Source organism: Manis javanica, chromosome 7 (genome assembly GCF_040802235.1).
Source record: "Manis javanica isolate MJ-LG chromosome 7, MJ_LKY, whole genome shotgun sequence".
In the NCBI taxonomy this organism is placed as follows: Eukaryota; Metazoa; Chordata; class Mammalia; order Pholidota; family Manidae; genus Manis; species Manis javanica.
Window position 1 is genome coordinate 81,085,957 of NC_133162.1, and position 24,937 is coordinate 81,110,893.

The 24,937-nt window shown below is 41.2% G+C and overlaps 1 protein-coding gene across 6 annotated transcripts in view; it reads right to left on the reverse strand.

The window, feature by feature from the left end:
* The window catches only part of MAPK8 (mitogen-activated protein kinase 8), a 158,953-nt gene that overhangs the window by 124,222 nt on the left and 9,794 nt on the right, over window positions 1-24,937 (reverse strand). Inside the window, exon 2 of one of the 6 annotated variants that reach the window (XM_036999250.2) lies at window positions 2,684-2,755. The exons of the other annotated variants lie outside the window; for them this stretch is intronic. The gene's annotated coding sequence lies outside the window, so the exon portion shown is untranslated. The remainder of the gene's footprint in view (window positions 1-2,683; window positions 2,756-24,937) is intronic. 6 annotated transcript variants of the gene reach the window in all.

Consider the following 24,937-nt stretch of genomic DNA (forward strand, 5'->3'; position numbering starts at 1 on the left):
TCCTCTGATATGACGGGGCAGAGCCGGAGGGGGAACAGGCAGGAGGCTGTTTATCACCATTAGGGGCCTCAGAGCTGTGCTGCCCCCCAGGGGGTTAGGGTGCCCGGAGTTCCCTGGAATTCCCAGCTGCTGGGCTGAGTGTGCTGAGATGCTTCTGTCCAGCTAAGACTTTCTGTCCCTTTAAGACTTTCAAAAAGCACTTGCTTTTCTTTTGTCCCATGGGCCCCTCCTGCTGGGACCCTCTCACAGGTTTTACTGTTCCATTTCCCTAGTATCCAGCACACCTCGTACTGTGTGTCTGCGCTCCCGGTGCAGATGACTAGGGCTGGGTATTTAGCAGTTCCGGGCTGCCACTCCCTCTCCGCTCCGACTCCTCTCCTCAGGCTGGGGAGCTGGGGTTGGGGGCACGCTCGGGTCCCGCCAGGCCATGGCTTGTATCTTACCCCCTTCGTGAGGAGCTGGGTTCTCGCAGGTGTAGATGTAGCCTGGCTGTTGTATTGTATCTTCTGGTCTCTCTTTTAGGGATGGTTGTATTTGTTGTATTTTCAAAAATATATATGGTTTTGGGAGGAGATTTCCATTGCCCTACTAATGCTGCCATCTTGGCTCCCTTCCATAGTCGGCTTATTTTGTAAATAAACTGATAAATGTTTTATAAAGTTCTTAATTTTAATTTATAAATAAGGTAAATTTCAATGGCTCTAACCATGTAAAGAAAACGTCTTTGAGATCATTAATATTTTTCAGAACATAAAGATATTCTAACACTTAAGAGTTTGAAAATCACTGCTTTGGAGTTGTGGCCTTGTCAAATTAGTGTTCCCCTGTGATGCCACAGAGCCTGTGGAGAAGTTTTTCCTTAGAAATTCAGTGTTTCTAATGAACATGCAGCTTTCCACTGTTGTCAGTCTAGGTTAAGGTATATCTTTGAAGAGAAATTGTCCGTTTCATCAAAGTTGTTTAACTATCACTAATAGGTGTCTGTATGATATTTTGTCATGTCCCTCTTTCTTCACTCAAGAGATTGAAAATTAGTGGTTTTTCTTTATACTGATCGGCCTGGCTACAGACAAAAATTTTCCTGGTTTTTTAATAATTATTAATTTTATCAATTTTGTTAACCTTATTATAAATTATTTTATAAGTTATTATAAAAGTCATGTAAATTTAATTAGTAATTGTATAAAATTAGATCCTTGCACATTTAACCCAAATGAGATTTTGGTGATGGCCCTGTAAGTCCTTAGAACACATTATGACAATGGTGATATAATGAACTGCAGCAATATTCAGAAGATCTACAGGCCTCATTGAACCAGTGCTTTTCAATGCATGGGCAAAAAATTCATTTAAATGGATAACAGACCAATAGGTTTCAATATAATAAAGTATGAAAACTTTATTTATATGGATTCAGACTTCACACTGCAGTTAAACTGTTGAATTTTGATGCAGTATGAGAGAGGAATATCTAAATTAATCTGTATAATGAATCGCAAGTTGACATAAGCACTTCTGTTGTACACTGAAAAATAACAGTTGTCTCAAGAAAAGCACCTGTGCAACTAACTATTTTGAGTTGTGAGCCACTTTTTCATGAACATCACTTTCACTTGAAAAAATAACTGACAAACTATTATTTGAACTTGGGTACCTAGAAGACATTTTCTTAAAAATTAACAAAGTGAGCGTATTACTTCAAGGAAAACAAATGCATTATTTACTGCCAAATTAAAACTTTCAAGTACAAATTCAAAGTTTGGAAAATGTGTATCTATGAGCCTTAGCAGTTTCCGAAGAATTCTGTGGTAAAGAAGGTAGTAATTTTAACAAATGATTTTTTGATATATAATGCAGCAGTATGTAAACCATTTGGTCTCAGGACCTTTTCAAATTTTTTTAGATGATTAAGGTTCCCAAAGAACTTTTATTTATGTGGATCATATGTACCAATATTTACTAATCAGACATTAAAACTAAGTACTTAAAATTAAAGCTTATTTAAAAATAACAATGACAAACCTATTACATGCATTTTGATGGAAAATAACTGTATTTTTTTTAAAACTCTAGGGAGAGGAGTGCCACTGTTTTACATTTTTAAAAATCCCTTTCCTGTCCTGAAGGACTCTCTTACATGCTTCTGCACTCACTATTCCCACATCACAGGTCAGGCCATGTGGCCTCTGGAAAACTCTAAGAACAAGCATGAAAAAGGCAAATAACATCTTAGTATTACTATGAAAACAGCTTTCACCTCACATAACCCTGGAAACCCTTTCCCATATTTTCTATTGTTATAAGTTAACCTTAGCAGAATGAGGTACAAAGACCAATACCAAGTGCTCTTTTTTTTTTACTCTATTAAGGACTCCCTTTTAAGCAAAATCTATTTTTTAGGCTTTATACCTAATCAAATCAAAGCAGTTACCACTACTCTAGTCCCCAACTAATATATGCTAATACTACTTCTGGATCCCTTATAAACATATATAAATACATATATGTATGTGTGAGCCTGTGTATAAATATATATAATCTTATACATGCACAGAATACATGGAAATACACCAAAACATTATTAGCAGGATTACAGGTAGTTTTGATCTTTTTATCTTTATTTTTCCCAATATTCTATATGTAGTTCCATTTTTAAAAAAAAGTGGAAAATGTTTTCTTTTACCCTCTTCCTGTGGCAAGCATTCTTTTCCGAAGGAGTGTGCTCTGGCCTTGGGGAACCAGTAGGCCTAAGTAACTACACGGAGGCAGAAAATGAGAAAATTACACCAGGAAACAGAATACAGAAGACCCCAGGTTAACATATCAAAGAACTAAAACTGAGAATTCTAATCCATGAATCTTGGATTTTTTAGTAAAAATATGTTCTTACAGAATGATGATGCTTCTTAGAGTATCAGCAGGAACTATGTATACTAATAAACTTGTTACTAATAGCTTTCTGTACCTTTTGAAATGTTTAAACTTACTCTTCTTTTTGAACTTATCACAGAATTTAGTTCTTTAAAATTCATACTTTAAATGAATTAAATAAACTGTTTTTTTTAAAGGGGACCTCAATCTTTGTGGAGATTTTCACTGTTCATGAAAATGTGCCTTGGCCAAAAAGAACTGAAGCAAAGGGCCAATAACAAAGCAATGAGATAAAAGGCTCTGAATTCTTCTAATTAGGGATCTCAACTCTATTGCTTAAGTAACTGGGGCCTGCAATGCCACACCAACACATTACAGTTGTGTCAGTGCCACCCATTACACCACAAAGAACATGAAAAGGACAGAACCTGAAGCAGAATCACTTAAAACTCTTCCACTTAATCTGCAGAGGAGAGGCAGCACAAAGCAGTAGTTAAATAAAACTCAAGACTCTGGAGCAGATTATCTGCGTTCAGATTCTGGCCCCACCACCCTGGGCAATTGACTTAAAGTCACTTGCCTCAGCTTCCTTACCCAAGAAATGGAGAGGATAGAAAAATAAATTACTACCTACAAGATTGTTAGAAGGATTAAATGTGTCAATATTTGTGAAGGGCTGGAACATAGTAAATATTTGTTGGAAGAAAAAGAAACAGAAACCCTGAACTTAAAGTTCACCTTAAAATAAATGATGAAATAACTGTAGAGATACAGAAAAGCCAGATCAGATAATTCATAATACTGCATACTCAATTTTCTAGCTTCTTACAAAGGTATAGCAGTGAGGTGTTCAATTATCTTTTAACATCACAAGAGTCCAAACTGCTAAAGGACAAATCATTTTCAGGGACTTCACAGACTTTAGCTATACATAATGTAACGTATCTTTCTGTGTATGTAAACTGAACAAGAAAATGTTCTGTTTTTGAAATAAGGAAGGATACATTAAATACTAGCAAGGACAGGGGGCCTCAGTTCCTCTGTAACTATTGAAGAAAAGCAAAAAACCTGCCCATGTGTAGTAAATATGTTCAAAGTTTAAATGGTAGAAATGAACAATCATGTAAAACTAAGACTGAAACCAATTTCCTAAAGAAATGAAGTGTTTCAGGTTGAGGCACAGGAAGCAAGTACAAGCTGAATTGCACACATATTGTTCTGCCAGAAAGCAGGAAAGCAATCAACGACCCACCAGGTTAGATCACAATGATAGAGCAGTCTGTAAGTCCGGGAAGAGGAAGTCCCAGGGCAAAATACCTCTAAAAACAAAAATCAGTCAAAGGGAAAAATGAAGATTAAAACACATTTATTGATTATAAACTGCAGTCCAGGGCTGTCTCTCACTCCTGCTCCAGCAGAAGCAAGCAGGCAAGCACCTCCCCTTAACCTCTCAGGTTCAGATAAGCCCTCAGTTGCCCAGGTAATTACCCATTGATATGCAGATGAACTTCTCTCCACCCCTGAGAATATACATTTGCACTAAAGCCAAGCTAGATATTCTGGAAATATTATAATTTTACCCACAGGCCACCCCTCCAGAAATCTCACTTTACAATCTAATCGTTACCCCTGGGTGAAAAAACTGAAGCACTGTGACCAGACTAATGACATAAAAATAGAAACAGCAATCCTCAAACCAGAGGATTCACCTAAATTCAAAGTCCAATGCAGATTAAGTCCATAGCCTGTCCATTCCATAGGCAGGAGCTGAGGATTCAGATCAATCACCACGTGGCAGCTGCAGCCAGCGGGTGCAATCAGGCCACAAGGACTGTAGGAGAAAATGACCTTAAGGGTGGTAAGATACATGTTTTACTGACACCAGCACCGGCAAATCTTGTCCATCAGGTAGGATAAATGCAAGAGAGTGGTCCTGTGATATAAAACAGTGGCAGGAATGAGATCTCGTCCTGGTCTAGTATACCAGACTGAATTTCACTCCCCTCCCTGTGGGAGTTACAGATGGGTCAATATATAGGGCTATGGGAGGTACATGCACTGGCCATAAAGATAAAACAAAACTTCCCTGCAAGATGCTCTTACCTCCTGGATGTTTTGGGTACACTACCATGATTTGGGGGGGCCATTCAGCTGTTACTCCAGGAATACACATGAGACCAGCTTCCAGGTCTTTCTCCCAAGGAGCCAGAAGGGCCAGCTTTGCTGGTCCATGTGTTGAAATGTCCAGGGCCATGTCCATTCAACAGTGTCTCCAGGGTTTAATGCAATAGGGGCAGGCAGCAGGATGTTGCTCTGCTGGCCATATCCTGGCTTTAATAACTCTTCTTTGGTTTGCACATAAAGTTATATAGGAGAGGAAGCAAGGTGTCTGAGCATATCCACAGGGCTCAAAGCTCCTTTAGGTGGCTTCTCATTCAAACACAACAACACTGTCCATAGGCAAACTGACCAACCATGCAGACTACTGGTGTCCAGCTTTAGGCGAGATTTCAACAAACCATTGCACCTCTCTATCATACCTGCCCTGGTAAGATTATATGGTACATGAAATTTCCACTTTATTCCTAATTGCTGCATCCATTCTTGAAATGCACGTCCAGTAAATTGGGTGCCTTGATCGCTCTCAATAACCTGTGGCCAGCAATAGGCTGCAAAGAGATGCTCCAGGCCCCTCTTGGTGGTTTGCTGATCTGCAAGACATGCAGGAAAAGCAAACAATAGTCCAGTAGCCATGTCCACACAAGTCATGGCATACCAATGTCCTTCTGATATGGGCAGAGGCCCAATATAGTCTATTTGCCAACTGACAAGAGGTATTGGCCTCTTTACTATTATCCCATGTTGCTGTGGGACTTGGTGTAAGTCCCTCTTAGAGCACACAAGGCACTCCTTCCGGGCTCTGCTGACTTCTTCAAATGTCAATGGCAAGCCCCACCTACACGTTACAGCCCACACAGTCTTTTGCCCCACATGCAACAAATGCTGTAGTAGCCATTGGGCCACATCAGAGGCAGGCTTTCCTTCTAGCCAGCACACCTGGGCCAATGTGTCTGCTTCATCATTCCCTGGGGATGCCAAAGGCAAATGACCAGTCAAATGATATACAATAACAGTCTTAGTCTGACCAGAGGCCCACAGGTTTTGCCACAACTCTTGTCCCTGAAGGGGCCGGTGACCAACCATCCAGTTGGCATGATACCATGTTGGTAGCCACAGGGTCAAACCCCAGTAGATGGCCCAACTGTCAGTGCAGACAACTACGGGGGAAGGCTCATGGGTGATCACAAGCCATACTGCCCGCAACTCAGCCCACTGACTGCTCTTACCCTCTCCAACCTCCATCCATATTGTCTCAGTCTTAGGATGGAAAGCCACAGGCTCCACTTCGGGGGCTGCCCACAACTGGAGCCGTCTGTGTACCAAGCATCTTCAGGTATAGGGGCTTTTCCCTCCTGATAAGGAGTCTTGGCTACCAAGGGCTGAAAAGAAAGTTCTTCCTGCTTTCCACTGGTATAGGTCACAGGCCCCAATAAGTATTGGAGCTCTCCACTTGAGGGGCTAGCAGAGAGGGCACTGCGCTGCTGAAAATATGTGTCCCATTTGGCCAGTGTAGGTGTCTGAGCCACACTACTCCATGGCCTTTGGGTCTAGTTTCGCACCCACCCTGTGATGAGATAGGTGGTTATTACCTTGGTCGGAGCTGTTCCAGCAATGGGCTCCATAGCCAGAAAGGTACATAGCAGCCAGCTACTTCTCTATCAAGGTGTACCAGACCTCTACTCCTTTCAATAGTTGTGACCAGAATCCAATAGGTGGGCATGTCCATTCAAGTCACTGCCAAAGACCCCATCCATAACCATCTTTGGTTACATGAACACCTATTTCATGAGGCCTTGATGACCCCATTACATCCAAGGCCTATATGGCCTTGACTGCCCACTTGACAGCAGTAAAAGCAGCTGCACATGTCTCATCCCAGCCCCAACTGATGCCCTTTCGTACCAACTGGTATAAGGGCTTCAGAATTTGCGCCAAGTGCAGGATAAACACTCTCCAGGAGCCCAAAAGACCCAACTCTTGTAATATGGCCACAGTAGTAGAGGTGGGGAAAGCCTGGACCTTGTCTATAACTGCTTCAGGAGCAACCTTAGTTTTACTCGATGACACAACCCCCAAGAATTTCACAGACAACCAGTTCCCTGAACCTTGGTGCTGTTCACAGCCCATCCTTTTTCCTATATATGTTCCAACAGTCTAGGAACTGCCCTTTCTAAATCTAAAGGAGAATCAGATGTGAGCATATCATCATCAATGTAGTGATACATGCTCACTGTTTGTGATTTCTTCCATGTGGCCAAGTCCTAGGCTACAAGTCCATGACAGATGGTGGGACTGTGGAGATATCCCTGTGTAAAGGAATGCAGGGAACATCAAATATCAGAATAAAGTTTAACTGCACCCTAGAGCAAAACCACCCAGTTTACGTAGAAACTGCCTGAGGTTAACATTCCTGGACCCTACCCTAAGTTAGATAACTAGAAGTAAACGACCCCCCTGGGGTCGAAACTCGTGATAAGTCACATAGGAATGCTTGTGCAAAGGTCAGGCACCTGGTGTGTCCCTGTTCCAATTTTATTGGCCAAAACATAGAATGTGTTTCAAATTCATTGGTTGGGGTAATGTGCAGGCTCTGGTGCAATGACTGTAGAAATCCCATATAAACCATACCTAAAGTTGCTTGGGGGTCGGCAGCTCGGACTCGGCCTGCGTGTCAGGGGAGGTGCTGTCGACCCCAGCTAGCTGGCTGAATAAAGACTTTGCTTGGATTTACATCTCCGTGCCCGTGCGGTTTGTTCTCTGGAGAGGCCTCGGAGTCCAGAACCCTAACATTTTGGGGGCTCGTCCAGGATCCAAGCGACTTCCCTGAGTACAAGGGACGGCTGGAGGCAAGGTCTACTTGTCCGGACAGGGCAGTATAATTCGAGGGTCACCCCCTCGTGTCTGCATAAATCCAGTATAAAGCAGGAGTCGCCATCCCGTGTCTGGTCTCGGGTTAGTGATCCCGAGTAAGGAAGTCCGGGTTGGTAATCTCGGCCCCCAGGTTAGTGACCCTGGGTGAAGCCCAGGTAACCAATCCTGGCCCTAAGGTCTGAGTGACTCGGCCTTAGGAAGGCAAGTTCGATCGGCAGGAATCTGGCGCCTGAGGAGGAAAAGGTCGAGCTCGTCACCCTGCGGCAGTCCAAGTGGACACCTTTCGGGAGAGTCATGAGAGTCTTTGAGGATCCTGAAAGTGGTGAGTGTGGTGCGCACCAGAGTGAGAGGACCGGTCTGAGCGAGTGCGATCAAATGTGGTGTGTGTGTTTGGCGATATTGTTGATTGTTTTATTGTGTTTTGGTTTATATTTCTTTTTGTGCTTTTCCCTTTAAGTTTCTCTTACTCTGAGGCTCTCCTGTTCTTTCCATCCCTCCTTTCTGCCACTAAATCATTCCCCTGCGGGCATGGGTCGGGCAATTAAGAGCCATTAGGGCGCCCACAGCTAGAAGACTCCCGTGACAGGATAAGGGGGTCACAGCCGCAAATCCCAGATAAATTCGCGTCCCCCGCAGAAGAAAAACTGTGCAACAACAGGCACCTGTTCACAAGCACATACACCAGTCATCTTGTTTAAAGTGGCACTTCTACTTTTCGCCTTTGTCTTCCTTGTATTATTCACCATGGGCCAGACTCAGGCTACTCCTAAAGGTCTGATCCTTTCCCACTATCCGAAGGTCAAGGAACAGGCCCTAAACATGAGTCTTAGTATCAAGAAAAGTAAGCTTGATACCTTTTGCTCAGTCAAGTGGCCCTCCTTTGGAGTAGGCTGGCCGACCCAGGGGTCTCTTTCCCTGGAACTTGACAAGGTCAAAGACATCATTTCTCGGCCAGACCCTGAGGGCCACCCTGACCAACTTCCCTATATTCTTGTCTGGGAGAATTTGGCCAAGAATCCCCCCTCCTGGCTGAGGCCCTTTTTGATGGGGAAATCTCATGTAGAACCACTTAAAACCTCCGTCTTAGTTGCCCAGGAAGAGTTAAAACCCTCTGATCACAGGACCAAGAACCCTGTGCGCCCGAGTGCACCGCCTGTTCTCCCTGACAGTTCCCTCTACCCCCCTCTGCCGATTGAGCAGCCACCCCCATATGCAGGAAAAGGGGGTGAAGCTGCCGGAGGGGTAGAAAACGAGGTTGGGGAGCCCAGCAGGAACCAGGCGGCCACAGCTTCCCCAGACTCTTCAGCAGGAGAAGGCAGGAGGTCGGAAAGAGCTTCCTCATGCTCCCCCACCCTGGCCCCACGCTGGGCGCCAGATAGAGCGGGAGGAATGCAGTAGAGGCCTCGAGGGGCAAGGGAGCAAGAAAGGGAGGCTCCCTCCTCCACCTCAGAGGAAGCAGTACCGGTTCTGCCCGTACGTGCCATCGGTGCAGGCGGTCCGGGCGGAGCCCAGCAATATCAGTATTGGCCCTTTTCATCTAGTGACCTTTATAACTGGAGGACTCAGAATCCTCCCTTCTCGGAGGACCCCAAGTGCCTTACAGGTTTGGTAGAGTCCATTATGTTCACCCATTGTTCCACTTGGGACGACTTCCAGCAGTTACTCCGCACCCTCTTCACAAACGAAGAGTGAGAGCGCATCCTCAATGCAGCCAGAAAAAATGTCCTCGGAGAAAATGGAAGACCTACTACCCTCCAGCCCATCATCGACGAGGCGTTTCCACTTACACACCCAAACTGGGACTTCGGGACGGCAGAAGGTAGGGAGCGTCTCCGGGTCTACCACCAGACTCTAATGACCGGTCTCCAGGTGGCCACCAGACGGCCCACTAGGTAAAAACTATTGTTCAGGGGGAGAAGGAAAGCCCAGCCATGTATCTGGAGAGGCTTTTTGATGCTTACAGGCAATATACCCCCATAAACCCAGAGGCAGAGGAACATAGATCAGCTGTAGTCCTCTCATTTATCAACCAGGCAGCCCCCGATATCCGGAGGAAACTCCACAAGCGGGATGACTTGGGAGAGATCTCTATTAGAGAAATGCTGCAGCAAGCGGAGAAAGTCTTCAATGCTAGAGAGACTCCGGAGGATAGGGAAGAAAGGCTGAAGAAAGAGAAATGGGAAGTACAGGAGAAAAATAGGAAAGAAGACAGAGAGTTTCAGAAGAGGGAGAACAAGAAGCAGAGAGAAGAAATGGCTAGGATATTCATAGCCGGGGTAAAAGGGAGCCCTAGATCACCTCGAAAAAAGGGACCCCGCCCATCTCGGCTAGGACAAGATCAGTGCGCCCTGTGTAAAGGATATGGGCACTGGAAGAGAGAGTGCCCCAAAAGGAAGGAACAAGGGGGAGGGAACCCCGTTGAGACCCTCCACTTAGGAGAGGAAAATTGACAGGGACGGGGCTCGGCACCCCTCCCCGAGTCCTGGGTAACCCTGTGCGTGGAGGGGACTCCCATTGGGTTCATGGTAGATACTAGGGCACAGTATTCAGTTCTCAACCAAGCCCACGGCCCCCTAAACCCAGGATGCACAAGTACAGTCCAGGGAGCGACAGGGTCCAAGAAATGTGCCTGAACTACTAACAGAAGAGTGGACCTAGGAAGGTATCAGGCCCTAGATGCCGCTGTGGAGGATTCCTCAGTTTGATCAAGAAAAGGGGGGAATGTAAAGGAATGCAGGGAACATCAAATTATCAGAATAAAGCTTAACTGCACCCTAGAGCAAAACCACCCAGTTTACGTAGAAACTGCCTGAGGCTAACATTCCTGGACCCTACCCTAAGTTAGATAACTAGAAGTAAATGACCCCCCTGGGGTCAAAACTCGTGATAAGTCACATAGGAATGCTTGTGCAAAGGTCAGGTACCTGGTGTGTCCCTGTTCCAATTTTATTGGCCAAAGTATAGAATGTGTTTCAAATTCATTGGTTGGGGTAATGTGCAGGCTCTGATGCAATGAATAAACCATACCTAAAGTTGCTTGGGGGTCGGCAGCTTGGACTCGGCCTGCGTGCGTGTCAGGGGAGGTGCTGTCGACCCCAGCTAGCTGGCTGAATAAAGACTTTGCTTGGATTTACATCTCCGTGCCTGTGTGGTTTGTTCTCTGGAGAGGCCTCGGAGTCCAGGACCCTAACACCTGTGGAAGGACAGTGAATGTCCACTGCTGGCCTTCCCATGTGAAGGCAAACTGTTCCTGGCTTTCCAGTGCTATGTGAATAAAGAAAGCATTAGCAAGGTCTGCTACATAATGAGACGTTCCCAGCTCATGGCTGAGGGTGTCCAGAATGTCTGCTACAGAGGGGACAGCAGCATGCAAAGGGGGTGTGACTTTATTCAATTCCCTGTAGTCTACAGTCATACGCCAGGAGCCACCTGGCTTTCTCAGTGGCCACACTGGGGAATTAAAAGGACTATGAGTGGGCTTTATGATGCCCACCAACTCCTGTAGAGTTTCTCCAATTTCCTTGTGCACCCCAGACTATTTTTACTGCTTAATATTTGTCACCTGCCGAGGTACAGGCAGAGCTACAGGTGGGTGCTTAGAATGTCCCCTCAAAACTACCTTTACCACACATACCCTCAGTCTGAACTCACATGCAGTGGTCTGTAACCACAGGCCCTACAGGATATCTACCCCCCAAATATATTCAGGGATGGGAGAAATGTACACGGTATACTCCTTTGGGGGTAAACGCCCTATCCCCAATGAGATTTGGGCTTTCTTCAATCTAATTGCTTTTCCTCCATAGCCATCTAGCACACACAGCAGGGGTCCCAGGAAAACCTCAGGGTTGCTATGAATCAGAAAACACTCAGCTCCTGTGTCCACCAACACCAGGACACGTTGTACATTCACAGGGGACCAATGAATTGCTAATTCTACATGTCGCCTCTGATCCCCACCATGTCTCCCAAGGTGGGGAACTTGACCCGCCTTTCAGTCGAACTGTGATGCCCAATCCTCCTCCTGTGGGGGTGAGGGCTCAGGTAAATCCTGAGTACTGTCTCCCATGAAGTTTTGCAGGGATACAGGCCGGGCACGAGGCCTTGACTCTGGTTTGCATCTCCTGGACCTCAGCGGCTGGAACTGCTGCTCTGACTTTAATAGGTGCCACAGTTCTAACAATATTCTATTGGGCTGCCCATCGAGTTTTTCTTTCACTAACCCGGACTTTATCAAATCAACCCACATCTGGGTCCTCAAGACCTTCAATGGGGCCTTTTACACTTCTCCTTTCAGTCATAGCCCGTACTTCCCTCCATGCCCTTATTGTTTCAACCTCCACCAGATCTGCTAGCCTCACTTATGGGTTGCCCTAGGTGGGGGGCAAGAATATTCACTAGGGACCCAAAGAGAGATGTGGGAGCTGTATGCAGCACCAGATTTCTCATTCCTGCAGTGAACACCTCCTCATCAGGGCCCTGGGAATCCATATTATAGATGATGTTTTTCATACCCAGTTCCCTTAGTACCTGTTGGAGCTCTGAATATGTTTTCCAACTACTGGGAAAATATGGTAAATCACCCTGATTAGGCCAAACTACCCTGATGGCAGCTGTCAGCCATTCCAGGAGTATCTGATTCCCTGAGGATGACAGGTATTTTGCAACCGCTGCCAGAGGGAAGGGTGAGTCATCAGGGAAGCCATTCTACTCATCTCAGTACCCGACATAACAATGTTTTCCACACCTATATCCCAGAGACATAAAAGCCATGGAGGTAGAGGTTCCAATGGCCTCCTCCTATACCTGATGCTCACGGCCACCAGCTCATCCTGGGTATAGGAATGGAGTTCATCCTGGGTATAGGAATGGAGCAAATGGAGCTCCACAACCTGAGGAGGGGCCGGCTCCTCCCCCTGAGGAGCCCAAGGTTGTTTCATTTTTCTCCGGGGCTGAAGGCACTACTGTTTCCTCCCCCTCCCCCATGGCCTCCTGCAAAATGGCTTTTCCTGCTGCCTCCCCCCTCGCCACTAAGGAATCTTCTAGGAGTGTGACCTGCCTTTCAGTAACTGTCTGTCTTCTTTAACAGCATCCCATAGGTTATCACACAGCTCCTCCAAGCAATGCTGAAGTATGCCTAAGTACTTCTCTTTCCTGTATAACAGTTTCTACTAGCTCGATGAAAGGAGAACCTACAATGCCAGCTGCTACACAACCCACTAAGGTCTCCAAGCAGTCTTCCAACTCACAGAGGGCTAATTCTTCAGCTTCCAGTGTTTCCACTCTTCCCCAGTACTGATTACAAGTACATTAAACAGATAATAAAGAAATATTATGAAAAATTCTATAACCACAAATTTGAAACTGAGATGAAATGGGCGAATTCTGTGAATGACACTATCTACCAAAATCCACGCAAAAAGAAATAGATAATCTGAACAGGTTTATATCAATTAAAGAAACTGAGTCAATAATTAACCTTCCCAAACTGAAAGCACTAAGTCGACACAGTTTCACTTGGAGATCTCCATTTTCTACAATATCTTCCAAAAAACAGAAAGAGAGGAAACACTCCCTAACTCTTTCTATGAGGGCAGCATTATCCTAATATCAAATCAGAAAAAGAAGACTACAAAAACAATGTCTTATGAACACAGATGTAAAAATCCTTAGCAAAATATTACTAATCAAATCCAACAATGTATAAAAAGAATTCTACACCACAACCAAAGGGGATTTGGTATGCAAGGCTGGTTCTATAACCTATTAATGTAACCCACAACAATAGAAAGAAGAAAAATCATATGATCTTATCAATGAGTAAGAAAAAACATTTGACAAAATCCAATACCGAAGTGATTAAAAACTCTCAGAAAACTAGGAATAGAGGGGAATTTTCTCAAGTTGGTGAGGAACATCTACCCCCACCCCCAAAATATCCTACCATTAACATTATACCTAACAGCAAGAAACTAGATACTTCTCCTTTAAGTTCAGAAACAAAGCAAGGATGTTCCCTCTCACCACTGCTATTCAATACTGTACTAGAAGTTCTAGATATTGCAGTGACAGTGAAAGAAAATAAAGGGTACACAGACTGTGAAAGAAGAAATAGAACTTTTTGGTTGCAGATAACATGATTATATACGTAGAAATTCCCAAAGAATCCACCAAAAACTCATAGCTTGTATTTCTTGATACTGCTATACCTGCATACATACTAGAATTAAAAAATTAAGTAAATATGGATCACATGTGGTAGTAGGGAGGTGTTTCACTGTTGGAGAAAATTTATTTATCAGGAGAAGATGCCAGAATGGTCCATGTGCTAATGGATTAGAGTTGAAGAAAATGGTAAGAACTTAGGTTTAGCTTAATACAGACCCAGAGTTACACAGAGAAATATTTAGAGATGTGTATAGACACATATTTATGTATGCATATATTAATACATACCCATTCATTTCTTTGCTTTGCTGAGAGTACCTAAAAGAAACCACATCCCAGCAGCAACAAGCACACCTAGCACCCAGATCTTGGTTTCTAACACCATTCTCTGTAAAAGAAAACAGGGCTCCTTGGCTGATTTTGGGACTGAGGCAGCATTTGTAGTGCCAGAAACTAGGGAAGTCCTCAAAAATAAACAATAAAAACACCCATTTTGATGAAGTTATGTCAAAGGGGCATGGGAGTCAACTGAAAGATTTCTCTCTCAATGGCTAAAGCTGGAACAATTCAAGCAAGAAAATGTAGTAATACTACGTTATAACCCAAAGTATAAAATAAATGTCTGTGAAACTATACTACTATAAATAATTAAAACAATTAATAAATGGGAGAAGAGACAAATCTCTAATGAAGAATTCCAAGTAATTTATATACTCCACTCTCGAGGATGGAGAACATAACTCCTCACTCTTTAAGTGTGTGCTGTAAATAGTGACTTCTTCCAAATAGTTCAGTGGGTAAAGTGGGGGGAAGAAGTTAACTTTAAAGAGGAGAAATGTAACAAACACTACCTTAGGCAGGTGATCAAGGTAAACATCAAGTCATAAATTATGTTAATATTATGTACCCTTGAAATTAAGTGATGAAAATGGCACTTTATGCCTGTGGTCTTCCTTCCCCAAACCCATAACCCCAGTCTAAAAATGAGAAAAACAACAGACAAATTACAAGGCAGAATCCTACAGAATACCTGGCTAGTACTCTTCCAAAATGTCAAGGTCATCAAAAACATTCAAAAACTGTCTGAGAAATCAAAGCCAGATTCTAAGGACACATGACAACTAAATGCAATGCAGTATCCTGGATGGGATACCTAGAACAGAAATCAAGCAGAAATAGGGGAAAAAAAGAAAAAGAAAAGAAAAGAAATTAGGTAAAGGCTAAGGAAAGTAAACAAACTATGGACTTTGATAATAACCTATCAATATGAATTTATTAATTGTAATAAATGTACCACTGCAACATAGGATGTTCCTAATAGGAGAAACTGGGTGCAGGGTATATGGGAACTCTATTAATACATTCTCATTCTTTTTCTGTATATCTGCAATTTCTAAAAAATTAAGTCCAGTAAAAAAAGGAATAGCGACTGAAATGATCATAAAAACATTAGGAAAACAAAAATTTCTGTGATATTGAAAGAGAGAGAAATAAAGCTGTTTGCTACCACTAGAGATGACTAGTAGCCAATTTTCAGAGTCGAAATTGAGTTGAGAATTTCAGAGTTTAAAAAGCTTCAGAGTGTTAGGATTTTAAAAGTTTTCAGAGTTAAAGAGAAAAGTAAGCATTTACCTCATCTTTTTAGGAAGACCTATATATAGTTCAATCCTAGTTGACAAAGGAAAGGTCTTTTTAAGGGAGGATAGTTGACTAATAGATCGAGGATCATAGAGTTAGGAAAAGCATTTTGTAAGCCCAAATTAAATAACTGATTTGGACAAGGCTCATCAATAGACACTAATAAACATCAGACAAAAGGCTCCTGGTAAAGAGAATATTTGTAAAATATCACCATACTTACTAACTGCTAACTGAGAAGGGAAGTGAAAAATTCCATCTTTAGAATGGATAGACGTGATGAATACCATCTTAACCAAATGACCACACTTTAGGCAGACAACCTGATGTTATATGACTTTTGTTATGAATCAATATTATCTACACAGGAGCATCTAAGCCAATAAATCTAAACATAAACCAGCCTTTAGCCCAATCTTCTGTTCTTAGGCAATACAGTGGCTGGAGATGGAAGTAAACAGATAAATCTAGAGTGTGGGAACGTTTTTAAGATGACTGACTTCATCTCTTAAAGCCAATTTCAGGGGAAAAAACTGGGGGTAGGGACAATTGTAGGACAGTAGTCCCCTGCTTACCCCAAATTTCATTTGCATGGATTGTTACCTATGATCCACTGCTGTCTGGAAGTAGGTGATGCTCCTCTTGAGGTACTGTCAGAAGATCAACAGTAATCTAATACTGCATCACAATGCCATGTCATTCACCATTCACCTCACTTCATCATGTAGCTATTTTATATCCCAGCATTGCAAGAAGAGTAAGTGCAGTACAGTCAAATATTTTAAGAGAGACCACATTCACATAACTTTTATGGCACTATATTATTATAATTGTTTTATTATTGATTATTGTTAATCTCTTACTGTGTCGAATTTAAAATTTATCATACATTTGTATGTACAGGAAAAAATACGGTATTTATGGGGTTCTGACACTATTTGTGGTTTCAGGCAACCACTAGGGGTCTTGTAACATATTCTCCACAGATAAGGGGGGACACATTAGAAGTATCTAAAGCAATAAAAAAATGTATTGAACTTTAAACCTGGGTTCCAATTACAAATGGACAACTGAAGAAACTTGAATATAAACTACATTATTAAGGGTTTTCTTAAAAGTATGACATGTTTAATTTTAGGAGATGCTTGCTGAAGCATTTAGGGGTCAAGTACACCAAAAGAAGTCTCTGATTAAGATAGATAAAAACAAATATAACAAAATATTAACTATTATATTCAAGGGGTAGTATATGGGTATTCATTGTACTATTCTTTCCATTTGTATGTTTGACTATTCTTAATAAAGGTTGGGGGTATTGTGGGAGAATGAGGTCATTAAAAGGAAAAAAACTGGCCAAATGATGAGTCACATACCACCAAAGAACAGTAATAAGAGTCTATGGACAGAAGTAACAAAGAAACACAGATTTTAAACCACTGTCCTATGACATATACCACACAAACATTAGGAAGGCAGGAGCATGAAAGAGAGGGTATTAGTTTAAGAAACAATTGCTACCTTCCAAAAGTTTAAAATATCAACCTAAACTCTGTTGATAAAACCACTTGAGACAGAACACCTCAAACAGCTCTCATTTTCTCAGGAGAAGAAAGAAGGGGCTACAGAAGAGATATCATTTTGACTTTTCAATTACAATGGTTTAAGAGTGACAGAAAACTCTAATTTTGAAATAGTAGAAATATTAGGAATGAACTGAAGGATTAAGAACATAAATGGACTCATGAAACTGTAAATGAATTCATATACATATATGATGATAGCACACTAAAGCAAAATCAAACATTTCATCTATCTTATATTAGTAATGGGTTTCACGCAGTTAAATTCTCTCTGCAAATGCCCTAGTATATTATTGGCTTGCTGTAGATATTTGCTGCTACAAGGCACAACCATAAGTCCAGCCCCAAAGTCCCCCCTTCCATTTAATGACTTAGAAGGCGATCCTGAGGTTTTCCTGTGGAACTAATTTAAAAATTTTACTCATCATAAGTGAGTAGATACTTCTCCATGCCTTCTCTACAATGTCAAGGATTCTACAGCCTTATAAATATGACAATGTCATGCTGATAAATGTCAGCTCCTTTTATATGTGACTGCTCTTACCACTCCTAATAAACATGAAAATGTCACCCTATCTTTCTCTCTCCCAAACTCTGCAAATATGTCATTTTTTCTGCCATTTCTTTCCTCCCTTTTCTATTTCTAATCCTGTTTTCCCCTTCTGTAGCTGTTAAAATGTATATAATATGAATATATAATGTACACATAATAATTGTGGTACCCAAAATCTCACCCTGAGAAAAAACTAAAACCATATACACTGGAATTTCAAACAGAATATTACAAGGAAAGCCTTTATCAAGCTAACAAAGTGCTTTCCCTTATAATGGTGAACTAGTTAATTCAGACCAATTCAATCACTGAGAGAAGCGAAAAAAACTGGACATCCCCTTGCAGCAGGCAAAATTAGAGAAAAAAATAAAAACTCTTTGAAGTTACCAAAGTGCTGACAATGCAGTTTAGAAAAAAACAGAAAAAATATACACACACACACATACACATGTACATATAGGAGAGTAATCTTCAGGAGAAATCTTCAGAGGTGAGCCGGGTATCTGGGAGCCATTCTTCCCAGGGGGAATATGTCAATTCCATAAAGGTTACTGAGAAACTGAGTAGAAGTTTTCATAGTTGTACAAGGCTGGGGGGGTGGGGGGGTGCGCATTAAATATCAAGGTAAGAGCCCAACACAGTATGGAGGTTGCTTAACAGAGGGCTGATGACATCCCTGGTTTTATGTTGGGAGCCCAGAGTCACACCCTAGGGGTAAACAAAGCATAAAATAGACCAGCCTGTGCAGACTCTGGAGCTCAGTTTTGAAATGACTTAGTCCCTGACTGAATTAAAATGATCCAGGATTGCTAGTGACACTAGGTAACCTCCTACCAAAAGTAAACAAAAATCCTTTTCGGAAGGAGGTATCATTCCTGAACTTTAAATTATCTCTACAATTTTTCATATATAATGTCTTACTAAAAACCCCAGGTATCCAGGACCACAACAACACAATAAAATACTGAGTGACACAAGCCTACCGGAAAACAGAGAATCAAGATAATGAAGTTACCCAATACACACATGCTTAATACATTTAAAGAAATTTTATTTAAATCATGTCAAGAAAGACTGACTCAGTAATAAAACCTGATAACTTTGAAATTTTAAATCATACTTCATTTTCTAATCCTTAAATTTATTTCTGATTGATTCTTTAGGAATACCTATAGCTGTTCTAAACTTAGGTTTATACATACCCAAAAAGACCATTTTACCCTCTAAAGTAAGAAAAATCAGTCATCCAATCTAATAAGAATTCATATGCTCATGTTAGGTTAATACATACCCAAAAAGACCATTTTACCCTCTAAAGTAAGAAAAATCAGTCATCCAATCTAATAAGAATTCATATGCTCATATTGTACATAAAAAACCCTAAAGACTACACTCCAAAACTACTAGAACTGATACCGGAATAGAGCAAAGTTGCAGGACACAAAATTAATACACAGAAATCTGTGGCTTTCCTATACACTAACAATGAACTAAGAGAAAGAGAAATCAGGAAAATAATTCCATTCACAACTGCATCAAAAAGAATAAAATACCTAGAAATAAACCTAACCAAGGAAGTGAAAGACCTATACCCTGAAAACTATAAGACACTCTTAAGAGAAATTAAAGAGGACTAACAAATGGAAACTAATACCATGCTTTTGGCTAGGAAGAATTAATATTGTCAAAATGGCCACCCTGCCCAAAGCAATCTACACATTCAATGCAATCCCTATCAAATTACCAACAGCATTCTTCAACGAACTGGAACAAACAGTTCAAAAATTCATATGGAACCACCAAAGACCCCGAATAGCCAAAGCAATCCTGAGAAGGAAGAATAATGTGGGGGGGACCTCGCTCCCCAACTTCAAGCTCTACTACAAAGCCACAGTAATCAAGACAATTTGGTACTGGCACAAGAAAAGACCCACAGATCAGTGGAACTGAATAGAGAGTCCAGATATTAACCCAAACATATATGGTCAATTAGTATATGATAAAGGAGCCATGGACATACAATGGGGAAGTGACAGCCTCTTCAACAGCTAGTGTTGGCAAAACTGGACAGCTACATGTAAGAGAATGAAACTGGATCACTGACTAACTCCATACACAAAAGTAAATTTGAAATGGATCAACAACCTGAATCTAAGTCATGAAACCATAAAACTCTTAGAAGAAAACATAGGCAAAAATCTCTTGCACATAAACATGAGCGACTTCTTCATGAACATATCTCCCTGGGCAAGGGAAACAAAAGCAAAGATGAACAAGTGGGACTATATCAAGCTGAGAAGATTCTTTACAGCAAAGGACACCATAAATAGAACAAAAAGGCATCCTACACTATGGGAGAATATATTCATTAATGACAGATCAAATAAAGGGTTGACATCCAAAATATATAAAGAGCTCACGCACCTCAACAAACAGAAAGCAAATAATCCAATTAAAAAATGGGCAGAAGAGCTGAGCAGCCCTCCAACGAAGAAATTCAGATGGCCGACAGACACATGAAAAGATGCTCCACATTGCTAGTCATCAGAGAAATGCTAAATAAAACCACAATGAGATATCACCTCACACCAGAAAGAATCACCATCATCCGAAAGACAACAAATGTTGATGACGTTGTGGAGAAAGGCGAACCCTCCTACACTGCTAGTGGGACTGTAAATTAGTTCAATCATTGTGGAAAGCAGTATGGAGGTTCCTCAAAAAGCCCAAAATAGAAATACCATTTGACCCAGCAATTCCATTCCTAGGAATTTACCCTAAGCATATAGCAACCCAGTTTGAAAAAGACATATGCACCCCTATGTTTATCGCAGCACTATTTACAATAGCCAAGAAATGGAAGCAACCTAAGTGTCCATCAGTAGATGAATGGATAAAGAAGATGTGGTACATATACACAATGGAATACTATTCAGCCATAAGAAGAAAACAAATCCTACCATTTGCAACAACATGGATGGAGCTTGAGGGTATTATGCTCAGTGAAATAAGCCAGGCAGAGAAAGACAAGTATCAAATGATTTCACTCATCTGTGGAGTATAAGAACAAAGAAAAAACTGAAGGAACAAAACAGCAGCAGAATCACAGAACCCAAAAATGGACTAACAGTTACCAAAGGGAAAGGGACTGGGGAGGATGTGTGAAAAGGGAGGGACAAGGGGGATGGGGGAAGAAAGGGGCATTACGATTAGCATGGGTAATGTTGGGGGAGGCACCGGGAGGGCTGTGAAACACAGAAAAGACAAGTAGTGATTCTACAGCATCTTACTATGCTGATGGACAGTGACTGTGATGGGGCTTGTGGCAGGGACTTGGTAAAGGGGGGAGTCTAGTAAACATAATGATCCTCATGTAATTGTACATTAATGACACCAAAATTTTAAAAAATTAAAAAATTTAAAAAAAAGTGGGCAGAGGATATGAACAGACACTTCTCCACAGAGGAAATTCAGATGGCCAACAGGCACACAAAAAGATGCTCCACATTATTATTCATCAGCAAAATGCAAATTAAAACCACAATGGTATCATCTTACACCAGTTAGGAAGACCAACAATTAAAAGACAAGGAACAACAAATGCTGGTGGGGATAGAGAGAGGGGAACCCTCCTACACTGTTGGTGGGAATGTAAATTAATTCACCATTGTGGAAAGCAGTACAGAGGTTCCTTGAAAAATTCAAAATAGAAATACCATTTGACCCAGGAATTCTACTCCTAGGAATTTACCCAAAGAAAACAAGAGCCCAGATTCGAAAAGAAGTAAGCACCCCTATGTTTATAGCAGCACTATTTACAATAGCCAAGATATGGAAGCAACCTAAGTGTCCATTAGTAAACGAATGGATAAAGAAGATGTGGTACATATACACAATGGAATATTATTCAGCCATAAGAAGAAAACAAATCCTACCATTTGCAACAACATGGATGGAGCTGGAGGGTATTATGCTCAGTCAAATAAGCCAGGCAGAGAATACCAGTACCAAATTATTTCACTCATTTGCGGAATATAACAACAAAGCAAAACTGAAGGAACAAAACAGTAGTAGACTCACATACTCCAAGAAGGGGCTAGGGTTACCAAAGGGAAAGGGGGTGTGGAGGGAGAGAAAAGGCAATCAAAGGGTATTATGATTAGCACACATAATTAGGGGGGGGCATGGGAAAGGGAGCATAGCACTGAGAAGACAAGTAGTGTCTCTATAGCATCTTACTACACTGATGGACAGTGACTGCAATGGGGTGTATGGGGGGAACTTGTGAATGTAGTAATATCCACAATGCTGCTCACGTGAAACCTTCATAAGATTGTATATCAATGATACTTTAATAAAAAAAAATTCTTAGCTACAAAAATCAAGACAGGATGGCTGACATAAAGAGAGACATGTAGATTAATGGAATAGAATTAGGAGTCCAGGATTCCCTGCCCTGCCTTTTTTTAACAAGAATGACAAGACAGTTTGATAAGAAAACACAGTATTTGCAACAAATAGTGCTAGGACAACTGTATATCCATATGTAAAAGCATGAAGTCAGATTCCTTCTTCATATTGCACAAAAAACTTCAATTCAAAATGGATCACAAACCTAAATGTGAGAGCTAAAAACTATAAAACTTAGAAGAAAACATAGGAGCGATTTTCATGACCTTGAATTAGGCAATGGTTTCTTAGATACAACAAAAGCACAAGCAACAAAGAAAAAATAGATAAATTAGATTTCATTAAAATTAAAATCTTTTGTGCTGCGAACAATACTATCGAGAAACTGAAAAAACAGCCCCAAAATAGAAGAAAATATTTGCAAATCACATGTCTGATGAGGGACTTGTATCTAAATTACATAAAGGAATATACCTTAATAATAAAAAGATAAAAAGGATCTGAGTAAGTATTTCTCACAAGATATACAAATGACATGAAAGGATGATCAGCATCATTAGCCATCAGGGAGATGCAAATCAAAACCACAGTGAGATACCACTTCACACCCATTAAGATGGCTATACCAAAATCGGGTAATAACAGGCAGTGACAGGATGTGGAGAAACTGAAACATTCGAACCTTGCTGGTGGGAATGTAAAATGGTGCAGCCACTTCAAAAGACAGTTTGTCAGTTCCTTAAAATGCTAAACATGGAATTATCCATATGAACGGCAATTACAACACTGGTTATATATCCAAGAGAACTGAAAACACATGTCACACAGAAACTTGTGCACGAATGTTCATGACAGCATTACATATTATAGCCAAATGCTCATCAACTAAAGAGTGGATAAATAAAAGGTGGTGTATCTATACAATGGAATATTATTAGACCATGAAAAGGAATAAAGTACTGAACCCTGAAAACATTCTGCTAAGCGAAATAAGCCAGTCACAAAAAAACTACATATTGGATGATGCCACTGATACGAAATGCCCAGAATAGGCACATCTATATTAACAGAAGGTAGAAAATAAATGGTTGCCTGGCACTAAGGCAGGGGTGGGGGTGTACTGGAACGGGGAGTAAACTGCTAGTGAGTATGGAGTTTCTTTCCAGTGACAAAAATGTGCTAAAATTAGTGGCGATTGTTGCGTTATTCCATGAACATACTAAAAAAACTTTGAATTGTATACTTAAATAGGTGAATTATAGTGATATGTGAACTAAATCTCAACAAAGCTATTAAAAAGTTCTTATATATCATTACTTGTGATATACTCTGATATTTTCTACTTTATTTCATTTAAAAACACAACATTATAGTTGTAGTCCCTTCAAGTCACTGCATAACCCACAATGGGTCATGTCTGACAATTTGAAAAACACTGCCATCAGTCCTCTACCACAAGAAGTGACGCTCACTTTCTCCTATTATCAGGACTAATCCCATCACATTTACACCCCAGAAAAAGTCCAACTCTTCGGTCTTCTATTATTCCCCCAGTTCTCATTGCCACACTACTGTGTACATCTTCCATTTTACCCAATTTCTCACACCTTGTAAGTTCTTCACTGCACCTTCTGAAATTCCCCATCTGTGGCAAACCCACTCAGCCAATCAGACTACCTTTACATTCCTTATCATCATCTCTACTACTTCCAATTCTTCCTCACCAACTGGGGGACTTTCACAATCAGTTTGCAGTATGTATCCTCACCCCCTGCCCCATCTGCTGACTTAACCATTCATGCAGATTGACTGACCTTTAACACTTAAGCCTCTTTAATTCACTGGCCTCCTCATTTCCACAGATTTTTCCCTCAATCCACTTCAGCAGCCCAATCCCAAGGCCATCTTGGTTGTATCATCATTGCCAGAAACTGTTATACTTGCTAAATCTCTATTTCAAGCATATCACACAAACCAACACATTCAATACTTTATCCCATCCCAACCTCCCCGCAAAATTCTAATTTAAATTTTCAATACGTTGACGTTACCACTTCCTTACTATCCATTCTGACTTCACCTCCTTTCTTATCCGGATTAGCTTTCCTTATTCACCACTACTCCTCTAAGCTCTCCCTTTAAAAGTCCTAGTTTCCCTTGTCCCTTTTCCTTCTTTTATATTGACCTAGTTTTATGTGTCAGCTTGGCCGGACTACAGCCCTGTTACTTAACACTAACCTAAGTGTTGCTGTGAAGGTATTTTTGTAAATGTCATTAACATCTACAATCAGTTAACTTTAAATAAAGGAGATTATCCTTAAATGTGGTGGGCCTCATCCAGTCAGTTGAAAGGCCTTAAAAGCAAAACTCAGGTTTCCCTGAGGAACAGGAAATTCTGTTTCAAGATAACAGCATCAGCTCCTGCCCAAGATTTTCTTTCCAGCCTTTCCTAAAGATTTCTGACTTGCCAGTCACCATAAGTATGTAAGCAAATTCTTTGAAATTTCTTTATACACACATACATATATATCTATCTAGTACTGACTGTTTCTCTGGAAAACTTTGATTGACATACCTCACCCCCAAAGGAAACCAAACATCTACCTTATCTGTACTTATATCTAACCAGTTAAAAACTGTTGAGGGGGAAAAATCACAAAACCAGGCTGACTGATACCACTTTGAATTCAATACTTCAAACCTTAAGTGAACAACCAATATTTCT